This window comes from Dendrobates tinctorius, unplaced genomic scaffold (genome assembly GCF_039654945.1).
Source record: "Dendrobates tinctorius isolate UK_male_01 unplaced genomic scaffold, ASM3965494v1 ptg000292l, whole genome shotgun sequence".
Classification (NCBI taxonomy): domain Eukaryota; kingdom Metazoa; phylum Chordata; class Amphibia; order Anura; family Dendrobatidae; genus Dendrobates; species Dendrobates tinctorius.
In genome coordinates, this window is record NW_027361959.1 from 946,474 (window position 1) to 959,555 (window position 13,082).

Consider the following 13,082-nt stretch of genomic DNA (forward strand, 5'->3'; position numbering starts at 1 on the left):
CCTAGGTCTATCAGCATGCTCACACTCGTTCAACATAAAGAAATAGCATACCACATATTTTGAGTATGGAATATCAAGTAGTATACACCACAACCAAATGTAGAAGTATACTTGTTAGATACCGTGAAACTGGCAGAAGATTCATGCCGCCCGAATCACAGACAGAAGGAATTAGACACTGACTGCACTATTGCAAATGTGTAAAAAACATACTTTGAAAATTCGGCCGGAGACCACGTGTCTCTGTAATGCCTCAGCGTTTCAGAGTGCAACATACATTGCTGCAATAATGCAGTCAGCGGCCGACTCAAGTTAGGTTCATTTAACCCCTGTCTGACATTGGGCGTAATAGTACACCGATGCCATAGCCCGCACCTTTACCAGGCACATGACAGCTGATCTATACAGCTGACATGTGCCCGCAACAGACACGAGTGGAATCGCGATCCACCCGTGGCTGTTAACTAGTGAAATGCCGCTGTCAATCTCTGACAGCAGTGGCATTTAACTCCCATTTACCAGAAGCGCATTGCTAATCCCGCCAATCGGTAACCGCGTCATATGATCGCTGTTCACCGATGGGTCGGCATGACCTCTATGGTTGTCATTGCCAGATTGTTATGAGCACCACCCTGTGGTCGGCAAGTAAGCGTTTCTGCTACGCACAGGCTATCTGATCATTGCCTGTGTGTAGCAGAGGAGAGCAAAGTACTGCAGCTTCTAGTCTCCCATGGAGACTATTGAAGCATGCAAAAAGTAAAAAAATGTTTAAAAAATTAATTATTAAAAAAATTAAAAATTATAAAAGTTCAAATCACCACCCTTTCGCCCCATTCAAAATAAAACAATAAAAAAATAAAATATATGCATATTTGGTATCGCTGCATTCAAAATCGCCTGATCTATCAATGCAAAAAAAAATAGAATCAACCCAATTGCTAAATGGCGTTACGAGAAAAAAATGAAAAACGTCAGAATTATGTTTTTTTTTTGTTGCTGCTACATTGCAATAAAATGCAATAACGGGTGATCAAAAGATCATATCTACACCAAAATGCTATCAATTAGTAATGATGTTGGTTCTGTCCTAAAGTCTATTGTTTGTACCTTGTTTTAAGGGGTTGTCCAGACCAAATCGATAAGCCTGCAGTCACTCTGGCTGTCTACCAGCTGCGAGACATGTAGCCATGGGGACTCAAACATGCTTTTCAAGCACGCCAAAGACACTCGGTTAGCACACGAGGATGCTTTGATGATGCCTTAGGCCTCTTTCACACTTCCGTTTTTGACCATCAGTCAAAATCCACCAGTTTTTGAAAAAAACGGATCCGACATTTTTTTTGGCGGATCCATTTTTTTCTTCATTGAGTTGCATTACCGGCGGATCTTGACGGATGGCCATCCGTTGGATCCGTTTTTTTGCAGATCCGCCAAAATGTTTGCGTCCGCCGGCATGCCTGGACGGACCCTGCAATGTTCTTTTGGCTTTAGGATCCGCATTTTACAGTGCGCATGCCCGGAGAAAGGAAGTCAGCCGGGGATGTAACCCTGAAATCCTTTCTGGCGGTGGAAAAAAAAATTCTCTCTCTCTCTCTCCTTCCTGGACTGTGGTTCCTTTAAATTTCTGCATTCAACGGATCCGTCAAAAAAACGGTCCAGTGACATCCGTTTGCATCAGTTACAAGCGGATCCGCTTTCTGCCATTATTGCTGATTTTAACTGACAAGAAAAAACGGAAGTGTGAAAGAGGCCTTATCTGAGCATGTTTACTCATCACTAATCTTAACACTTAAAGGGGTTGTCCGGGCTTTTCACATAATCTCAGTGCATATCTGGGCTGCAGAATGCTGACAATAAGTAATTTACCTTCTGTGGCCAGTTTGCAGCGTTTGCTAGATATCATCTCTTGCTTGTAAGAAAAACGTCCGGGGGGGTGTGTTCTGGCATTGAAATGAGAACTGGTCGTTTCCTCCTACTCTACTAAAAACATGCCATCTATAGCAACAACCCCACCCTCCATAGCAACAGGCCCTCCCCGACCACATGAAGAAGCCTATCCCTCCTCACACAGTAACAAATCCTCCCCCTCTAGCAGCCTCAGTGCAGAGAGCAGAACCACCCAGCTGCTCCTCCCCCAGACACACGCTGAACAGTGATCTATGGAAAGTGAAACTATTGAGGAGGAAATGACCAGTTCTCATTTTAGTTCCAGAACACACCCCCCTGGACGTTTTTCTTACAAGCAAGAGATGATATCTAGCAAATGCTGCAAACTGGCCACAGAAGGTAAATTACTTATTGTCAGCATTCTGCAGCCCAGATATGCACTGAGATTATGTGAAAAGCACGGACAACCCCTTTAACTACCCTGCATCTTTAGGGTATGCTGCATTTTAAGTATTTAGAAACGATGCAATTTTTTGCTTATCGTATTTATGCACCAACAAAAGGCATAATATAAATTAAGGAACATTGCCTTATGTGAGCTAAGATGGCAAGTGATTTACTTTGCTGCTGTCTATATAAGAATTAGTAGAAAGGATTCTATGTCTGCTATGACTCCTGCATTGCTGTCAGGTTTGTAAACACTGCAGTCCTGATGCAAGACCTGATCTGATGCAAGCTGGCGGTTCCATAGGAATTCCCAGCTGCTGTCTGTAGTAGGTGGCACATCTAGCAGCAGATCATAAAATACACAACACTTGTAACCGCATTAACCCAAGAAGAACTCTCCGACTCTGCAACTACAATAGCTACAATTACCCATGGCAGCCTTTGCTGCTGAGCATGGGTCTGCTTTATATCAGCTGTCAGAATAAATCAGATTATTGCTTTTTATTTTTTAAAGGAACTTATTGAACTCTAAAGTAGAAAACTTGGTCACAGCAGTCAATTCAGAATAGTAAAAGACAGACACTAAAAAGTCACTGCGCAGTAATAAATATGATGGATGGCAAGTACGGAAACCATCCAGAAACTCTAGATACAATATTAGTAATATCATAAAAATAATGTCAAAACAAAAAATACATTTTACAAGAAAAAAAGATAAAAATGGATAATATAGTTTTTTTTTTATACAGTTCCATATACCCTCCATTGGTTGCCAGCATTTTTTCTATACAGTGATACTGAAAGTGAAGTGATATTGCTTGAGATAAATATACAATATATTGTAAAGAGGTCAAATGTATGCCAATAGGGCAGAATTCCAGTTTTAGACAAAGTGGGGCATCCCTGGGCAAAAAAAATTAAACTGTGGACCCAACCAAAATGCTAACATATTGCATCATCACACAGTATGTATCTCGTACACAAGCCGATTTCAGACCGTTACATTAGCATTGATTGACTAAGGTAAAGTTGTTTGTCTCTTGTTTATTTGTACACAAATTGATGAAGAATGATGGCGACAGATCAATCTCTAATGTGCTCATCAAATTCTGGTATAGTATCATGTTTTCGGCAGCACAAGTCTCGGCTATGTGCTGGAGAACAACATTTATTCTGGCATAAATGATCCAATCACTATGAATGAGCACTTCGTCGGTTCATTGGTTGATTATTGACAAGTTTATACAGTTGAACACTAGTCTCCACTGCTGGTGTTTTTCAATGTCCATGCTTCACACACTGTATGCCCCCCCCACACACACACACTCCATGATACACATAAAGACACTATATGAAGTAAAAAAACAACAAAAACATTGGGGTGTGTGGCCCCCTCCCTCCAGGGCTCAGCACTAGTGATGAGTGAGTATACTCGTTGATCCGAGTATTTTGGTGTGCTTGGAGATTTACATTTCGTGGTCTCAGCTGCATGATTTGCAACTTGTAGACAGGCTGAATACATGTGCGGAATGCCTGTTAGGGAATTCCCACATGTATTCAGCCTGTCTGCAAGTCGCAAATCATGCACTTGAGACGACAAAATCTATATCTCCGAGCACGCCAAAATACTCGGAGACCACCCGAGCGTGCTCGGGAAAATCGGAGCAACGAGTATACTCGCTCCTCACTCCTCAGCACCCTTATCTACACATATCCTTTCAGAGGCATAGCTAGGGTTTCAGCTTGGGGGGAGGGGGGGTGAAAAATCTGAGTGGGCCCCTAATCCTGATTACAGCTATGGTGGCACCCCTTAATCGTGAGCATAGAGGAAAATCAATAGATGACCGTGCTGAGAATGAAAATAAATCTATATACAAAAACGAACACTGATATTTGTAAGGATTCCCAAGGGTGAACCCACTGGACCGCGGCAAGCGAACCTCCCCTGGGCGAGCGGACCAGGTGGACCACCCCCTATACAGGGAGCGTTTGGGACAGTCCCAGGGGAAACTACTCACCACGGCAGCTGGTACCCGAGGACGGAGGTGCACAGTAGAGGGTGCAGCGGGCAGGCGGAAGGATGAGCTGGACTGGAACCGGCAGGACTGGAGGCCAGGAACGGAGGCTGAAGGATACAGGCAGGCAAGGCTGGAACGGCAAGACACGGGTCAGACGCAGGGCACAGGCTGAATACGGAGACGAGATGGCGGGCACTGGGAGGAACACAAGGAACGGTTAGACAGGGAGGACGAGGAAAGGGTAAGAGCAGCAGGGAAAAAGGCAGGCAGGCTGGAGCCAGAGTCACAGAGAGAGGAAGTGACGATCAGGCGGTGAGCTGGAGGAAGAGGCTGCCTCTTATAGAGGCAGGAGTTTCCGGGTCAGGTCAGCAGGGTCAGGAGGGCGGGGAGAAGGCCTGGCTAGGCCTGTAGTGGGACCTGGAGCGCAGGGTGCGCATGCGCCCCGGGCCGAATGCCGGGACAGAGCGCGGGGTGGAGGACAGGCGTGCAGGTGAGCGCGCGCCCGCCACGGGAGCACGCCGGAGGCGGCGGGCGCACCCAGCGCGGGGAGAGGCGGCAGCAGGAGCCGAGGACGCAGCGGGAGCGGCGAGCGTGGAGCCGGCGGTGAGCGTGACAGTACCCCCCCTTTTACGCCCCCTCTTCCCACGGCCGGAAAGAAACTTAGCTAAAATTTGGGGAGCCTGAATGTTCTCCCGGGGTTCCCAGGATCTCTCCTCAGGGCCAAAACCTTTCCAGTCAATTAAAAAGAAAGTTTTACCTCTAGATCGTTTCATAGCAAGAATTTCCTTAACCTCAAAGACATCCTGTGCGGAAACGGGCGCGGGAGCGCTGCCAGTAGAAGCATGAAACTGGTTGAGTATGACCGGTTTTAGGAGGGAAACGTGAAACGAATTAGGAATCCGCAGTGAAGCGGGGAGTTTTAGCTTGTAGGCAACGTCATTGATACGGGCTAGAACCTCAAAGGGACCGATGTAGCGGGGACCCAGTTTGTAGGAGGGAATTTTGAGACGAACAAATTTTGAGGAAAGCCAAACTTTATCCCCAGGGTGGTACAGCGGAGAATCTAGGCGTTTCTTATCGACGTGCTTCTTGAACCCGTCTCGTGCTCGCTTAAGTGCGGTTTTGGTCTCCTGCCAGACCCTGGAGAACTCCTTGGTCAGAAGATCGGCCGCCGGCACACCCGAGGTCGGGAGTACCGGCAGAGGTATACCAGGATGTTGACCGTAGACCGTAAAGAAAGGCGACTTGGCGGAGGATTCGCTGGTATGGTTGTTGAAAGCGAATTCGGCCCAAGGAAGCAAGCTGGACCAATTGTCTTGATGGCCGTTGGAAAAATGTCGGAGGTATGCTACGAGGATCTGGTTCGTGCGTTCCGCTTGACCGTTGGACTGAGGGTGATAAGCGGAGGAAAAGTCCAACGTTACCTCCATCAGCTTACATAGAGCCCTCCAGAAACGCGAGGTAAACTGAACCCCTCTGTCCGAGACAATGTGCTTGGGGAAGCCATGAATCCGGAAGACATGAGATATAAAAATTCTCGCCAGGTCAGGAGCGGAAGGAAGACCGGGCAGAGGGATGAAGTGGGCCATCTTGGAGAAGCGGTCCACGACCACCAGAATGACCGTGTGACCTGAGGAACGCGGTAGATCCGTAATAAAATCCATCGCGATATGCTGCCACGGGGCCGAGGGAACCGGAAGTGGATGCAGAAAACCGGAGGGTGGCTGACGTGGGACCTTGTTCTTGGCACACGATGGGCAGGAGAGGATGAAACTTCGGACATCTTGAGACAAAGAAGGCCACCAATAAAAACGAGAGATGAGGGAGAATGTCTTCTTGAGGCTGGCATGACCCGCTAACTTGGTAGCATGACCCCAATGTAGAACTCGCCTCCTGTCATCATCTTGGACAAAAGTCTTGCCGGGGGGCACGGAAGTCAGGTTAACAGGCGCGACTACGATGAGCTTGCTTGGCTCCACAATGTGTGAAAGCTCCTCCTCGTTGTCGGTGACCAGAAAGGATCGAGACAGGGCATCCGCTTTGAGATTCTTTTCTCCCGGACGGAAATGGAGCTCAAAGTCGAACCGGTTAAAGAATAATGACCATCGGGCCTGCCGGGGATTAAGCCTTTGTGCTGATTGAATGTAGGCTAGATTCTTGTGGTCGGTGAAGATGTGGAGTGGGTGTACCGCTCCTTCCAGAAGATGCCGCCACTCTTCCAAGGCTAACTTAATGGCAAGCAGCTCTCTGTCCCCGATGGTATAGTTTCTCTCCGCAGGGGAGAAAGTCTTGGAGAAGAAGCCGCAGGACACCAAGCGACCGGAAGGAGATCTCTGGGAGAGAACCGCACCGGCTCCGGTGGCAGAAGCGTCTACCTCTAGGGTGAATGGTTTGTTCGCCTCTGGACGATGTAGCACCGGGGCTGTGGCAAAGGCTTGCCTCAAGGTTCGGAAGGCGTTCTCGGCCTCAGGAGGCCAGTGGTGAGGATCGGCTCCCTTTCGGATCAGAGCAGAGATGGGAGCAGTCAGAGAGGAAAAGTGCGGAATAAACTGCAGGTAATAGTTGGCGAAACCCAGGAACCGTTGGATAGCCTTAATTCCCTGAGGACGCGGCCAGTTGAGTACCGCAGACACTTTTCCCGGATCCATGCGCAAGCCAGAATCGGAAATGATATAACCCAAGAACGGCAGAGACGACTGTTCGAAGGCGCATTTTTCCAGCTTGGCGTAGAGACGATGTGTTCTCAACCGAAGTAAAACTTGACGCACGTCTTTTCGATGTGTGGACAAATCAGGAGAAAACACCAGAATGTCGTCCAAGTAAACCACCACGCAGGAGTAAAGAAGATCTCGGAAAATATCATTGACAAATTCTTGGAACACTGCGGGGGCATTGCATAGGCCGAAGGGCATGACGAGGTATTCATAATGGCCGTCACGAGTGTTGAAGGCGGTCTTCCATTCGTCACCGGAGCGGATCCGGACCAGATTGTAGGCCCCTCGAAGATCCAATTTAGTGAAGATCCGTGCACCCCGTAGACGGTCAAATAACTCCGGGATGAGGGGCAGAGGATATTTATTCTTGATGGTGATAACGTTGAGCCCTCTATAATCAATACAGGGACGCAGGGACCCGTCCTTCTTCTTGACAAAAAAGAACCCAGCGCCTGCAGGAGAGGAAGACTTACGAATAAAGCCTTTGGCCAAGTTTTCCTGAACGTATTCGGACATGGCCTGGGTCTCGGAGGGAGACAGCGGGTAGATGCGACCACGAGGCGGCGTAGAACCGGGGAGCAGATCGATGGGGCAGTCATATGGACGATGCGGAGGCAGGACCTCTGCTTCCTTCTTGTCGAAGACATCCAAAAAGGCCCAGTAGGCGGAGGGTAATTCGGTAGACATCGACATAGGACGTGGAAATTTCGGCGGCTGTACAGGGAGTAAGCATTTATCTTGACAAAGTCGACCCCATCGCAGAACGTCACCAGAGCGCCAATCCAGGATAGGCTCGTGGGTCCTTAGCCAGGGAAGTCCCAGAAGGATGGCATGGGACAAAGAAGGTAGCACATAGAATACTATCTTCTCCCGGTGTAAGGCTCCGACCTGAAGCTCCACCTCTTCGGTAACCTGAGTAACGGACTCCCGCAGGGGTTGACCGTCGACCGAAGCAATCTGCCGAGGGGTCTCCAGGGATCTGACAGGAATTCCAAGTCTCCTAACCGCCTCAAGTTGGATGAAGTTACCGGCCGCCCCAGAATCTATATAGGCCCATTCTGAAAAACGTTTAGAATCCAGGTGCAAAAGGACAGATAGGGTCAAGGGTAGAGAGGAGTCAAAATTACCTAGGAAGACCTCTCTTACCTGTCCTAGGCGGAGGCGTTTCCCGGACGAGTGGGGCAGGCACGAAGAAAGTGGGACGCACTCCCACAGTAGAAACAGAGCCCCTGTTCGACCCTCTCTCTCCGACGCTCCTCCACCGGTTTGAGGCGATCCACTTGCATGGGTTCCGGTAGCGGGAGCGTGGAGGCTGGAGTCGAGCGGGCTCGAGGTGGACTCCGAGCGGCCGGAGGAGCGCGGAGAGGTCTCCTGTCCCTAGCGAGCTCTCGTGAACGTTTTTGAAAGCGGAGGTCGATGCGGGTGGCCAAAGAGATTAAATCCTCCAAGGAGGTGGGGGTATCCCGCCCCGCCAGCTCGTCCTTGATCCGCCCCGAAAGGCCCCGCCAAAAGGCTCCCACCAAGGCCTCATTGTTCCAACCCAACTCTGAGGACAGGGTGCGAAACCGAATGGCGTACTGACCTACTGAAAGCGTGCCCTGATGCAGATTGAATAGTGCCTCGGTAGCGGAGGCAAGGCGACCGGGTTCATCAAACACCTTACGAAAGGTGTCTAGAAAAAAGGAGAGTTGAGTGACCACGGGATCGTCTTTCTCCCAGAGGGGGTTAACCCACGCTAGAGCCTCTCCTTCTAAGTGGGACACAATGAAAGCCACCTTGGCACGGTCAGTGGGGTACTGATGTGGCAGCAACTCAAAATGTAACTGGCATTGATTTAAAAACCCTCTACACATCTTGGGGTCGCCACTATAACGCGGGGGTTTAGCCAGCCGAGGGGAGGGGAGCGGAACCGCAGGCTGTGCCGGGGCTGCGGCCGCGGTCTGGAGGGCCAGCAGGCGGTTGTCCACCGAGGCCATGTAGTTCAGGATATGAGCCTGAGTGTCGCGCTGCTGGGCTAGCTCCTGTTGGAGGCCAGCGATCTGGGTGGTACTCCCTGGATCCGAGGCCTGTAGTGACGAGAGACGAGACTCCATGGATTTGAGGAACGACATGATCCTCGCTTGATTTTCCCGCAGGAACAGAAGTTCCTTTTGGGTCGGGGTAGAAGTACCAGCGGGGTCCATGGCCTGATCGTTCTGTAAGGATTCCCAAGGGTGAACCCACTGGACCGCGGCAAGTGAACCTCCCCTGGGCGAGCGGACCAGGTGGACCACCCCCTATACAGGGAGCGTTTGGGACAGGCCCAGGGGAAACTACTCACCACGGCAGCTGGTACCCAAGGACGGAGGTGCACAGTAGAGGGTGCAGCGGGCAGGCGGAAGGATGAGCTGGACTGGAACCGGCAGGACTGGAGGCCAGGAACGGAGGCTGAAGGATACAGGCAGGCAAGGCTGGAACGGCAAGACACGGGTCAGACGCAGGGCACAGGCTGAACACGGAGACGAGATGGCGGGCACTGGGAGGAACACAAGGAACGGTTAGACAGGGAGGACGAGGAAAGGGTAAGAGCAGCAGGGAAAAAGGCAGGCAGGCTGGAGCCAGAGTCACAGAGAGAGGAAGTGACGATCAGGCGGTGAGCTGGAGGAAGAGGCTGCCTCTTATAGAGGCAGGAGTTTCCGGGTCAGGTCAGCAGGGTCAGGAGGGCGGGGAGAAGGCCTGGCTAGGCCTGTAGTGGGACCTGGAGCGCAGGGTGCGCATGCGCCCCGGGCCGAATGCCGGGACAGAGCGCGGGGTGGAGGACAGGCGTGCAGGTGAGCGCGCGCCCGCCACGGGAGCACGCCGGAGGCGGCGGGCGCACCCAGCGCGGGGAGAGGCGGCAGCAGGAGCCGAGGACGCGGCGGGAGCGGCGAGCGTGGAGCCGGCGGTGAGCGTGACAATATTACTATATGGAGACCATATACTTGTAGATACCAGTCCTGCAGACCATATAAGAGATCACAGTAGAGTTATAGATGGTGACTTACAGCTGACGTTCTTTTTTATGAACTTGTTCACTTACCCCCATCCTCTCACATTCCCCCCAGTACCCTGTAGCCCCTCCCCTACTTCAGTGCCCAACATACCCTTATCGTCTCACATTCACCCCCAGTGGAGTAGTAGGATATTAGCGATTGGGACCATCCACATTTAGGTACACCCTGACATGGTTGAATAGCTTCTGCGTTCTTTAATAAAAAAAGTACGTTATGTTTTTAACATTTACAGCAATATTGGAGTTCATGTATTCATTAATCACAGTGTGCAGACCCATCATGTATGCATATGACTATGAAGAAACACACTTTATGCCACAGCAGGCACTGTATGTTGCACATGCAAACAAAAACACGCCGTGATATGCACACACAGTATGGTACAGACACACACTACATGTTATACACACTGTATGCTAAAGATACACACTCCATGTTACACATACACACACTGTAATTGACAAGCACTAACACTTCATGCTATACACAATTTATACTCCATGCTACATACACTCCAAGCTACACCCACACACACACACACACACACATCATGGCCCCCATTCATCAAAGTATGTATGCCAGAAAACTGACGCAAAACACTTGACCGGATGGGAAATAGTGACGAGCGGAGCGGCTGGAGAGAAAAACAATGAGGTGAGTATAAGTATTTTCGCCTTCATTATACTCTGTGGTTCAAAGAGACCCTAGAGCATATTAAGAGATATTCAGTTTGCAGAGAATAACATTTCTGTAAATCAAATTTCCACAGAAAATTTGTACAATCTGGCAAATTCGAATTTTGAACTCATAGCTAATTTTGACCCGACAGAGAAATTTATAACATTGTGCCATGAAAATGAAAAAAATGTTTACAATAAAATATTGTTTAGCCCCACTAACGCAGGGATTTCATGACAGAGTGGGGTCAGATGATCATGGCATCTGGTTACACGAACTCCTGCACTTATTAGAACTGCTTCACCATCCAATTAAACAGTGCAATTTTCCTTCCTGTCATGGCAAGTGTTAATCAGTTCAGTTGATCTCCTGGAGCTCTCCATCTTGAATTGTCTCAGCTGTTCTGTATTGGCCACTTCCCTCTGGTATATATGATCATCACTGGCACTTGGGAGTTGCCAGTGATAGTTCTATTTCCTTGTTTGGTGTTGAAAGAGAGAGTTCAGAGTTTGGAGTTGGAGGTTGGAAAGTTTTTCTGGAGATTGCTGGGTGGAGTTGGTTTGCTTATTTTTCATTTTCTTCCCACAATTGGTTCCCCTTCCTAGACCTCCTCTGTTTCCCACTGTTATTTTGTGAGTGTATCTGCATGATTGTAGTATTCTTTTATCCCTGACTGTCTGGTTACTGTTTTCTTATACACTTCAGCCCCTCACCTCCCTGGGTGGGCGATGGAGTAGAAAAGGGTTAAGTTAAGAGCATAGATAGGTACGAGAACCTGGCATCTCCACCTTCAGGAGTAATCTGAGGGACAAGTATAGAGTAGGGTAGATGCCCACAATCCCTTGACATTACGTGACACCCAATTTTTTTCATTTTCAAAATAAGTTATAGGAACAAGTACCACTGTTACATTATATCTTCTGAGTAAGGAAGCATCCAATATATAGTTATTAATGCCATAGCATGAAATATATGAACATCAATTTACATACACTACTGTAATATTTTATATTTTTGAGAATACTATTACTATGGGGGGAACAAAAGGGAGGTACTGTTACTGTGCATGGCACCAGTTTGATACGATTGGATAATTCTTCATCTTGAACAGTATAGAAGTGGGGTAAAAAGTGTGGCGGGTGCTATAGAAGTGATCAATCATATACGTTTCTGTGTAAGGGTGCTTTTACACTGAGTATTGGCACCCGTTGGTTGGTCCCGTTAGGGCTTATGTCCAAACTCCCCATAAAATGGGATTTCAGCTTATGTGCTGATGGGGCCATCGATGATAATGGTGCCATCAGAATGAATGTGAGCTCTGTTGTGCATTATTTTCAGGCACGTACTCCTACTGGAGGCAGATACTCAGACGCAGTAGACTGCATTGTTTGTGATATTAATATAGCGGCTTTTGTTCAGTAACAGAATGTTGATTATACTCAGACACTATGTGGCATTTATACCCTTTTATTCAATTGTGAAGTACTGTGGAATATATTGGTGCCACATAAATAAAATTATTCTTATTATTCATTGTGTGGTTTATTATTGGAATATTAGTTTTGATATAGTGGACTTGTTCAGTAACTGTGTGACTACTATTTATTGCTGGGTTTTCTATGAGATCTATATATTTTATCTGTAGTCTTTTTATTTTATGGAGGTAGGAGCGAATACATATATCTTGACAGGATCTAGAACGCTACAAGGGTCTGTACATCTGACCAACATACTATAGGGAGCCTGACTCCAAAATTTGCACCATGGCACATATTACTTTAGTTATACCATTGTATGCACCTCTAATATATATCCCTTGAAGACTTGACGTTTTAGCAGTGTCTTCCTCTTTGGACATTCAGGATGTTACTGTAAGGTACACCTGGGGTGGACCCGCTAGACCGTGGCAACGAACCTCCCGGGGGCGAGCTGACCAGGTGGACCACCCCCTATACAGGGAGCGTTTGGGGCAAGCCCGCGGGTAACTATTACCACGGCAGCTGGTACCCTGGGAGGTAATGACAGACAGACTGCTAGAGCCGAGTTGGGGATACAGGACTGACGGTACCGGCTGGGAACCACAGGACAGACAGCCACGGCTTAGAGACACGAGACAGGTGGATACGGCCTGGGAGACACAGAACTGGCGGCACGGCTAGGAGACACAGGATAGGCGGGCACGGCTGGGAGACACAGGATAGGCGGGCACGGCTGGGAGACACAGGATAGGCGGGCACGGCTGGAAGACACAGGATAGGCGGGCACGGCTGGGAGACACAGGATAGGCGGGCACGGCTGGAAGACAC

The 13,082-nt window shown here is 48.9% G+C and overlaps 1 protein-coding gene across 1 annotated transcript in view; it reads right to left on the minus strand.

Annotated features, from left to right (window-relative positions):
- Window positions 1-13,082, minus strand: part of COL13A1 (collagen type XIII alpha 1 chain) — a 397,057-nt gene that overhangs the window by 251,841 nt on the left and 132,134 nt on the right. The gene's annotated exons all lie outside the window — the stretch shown is intronic.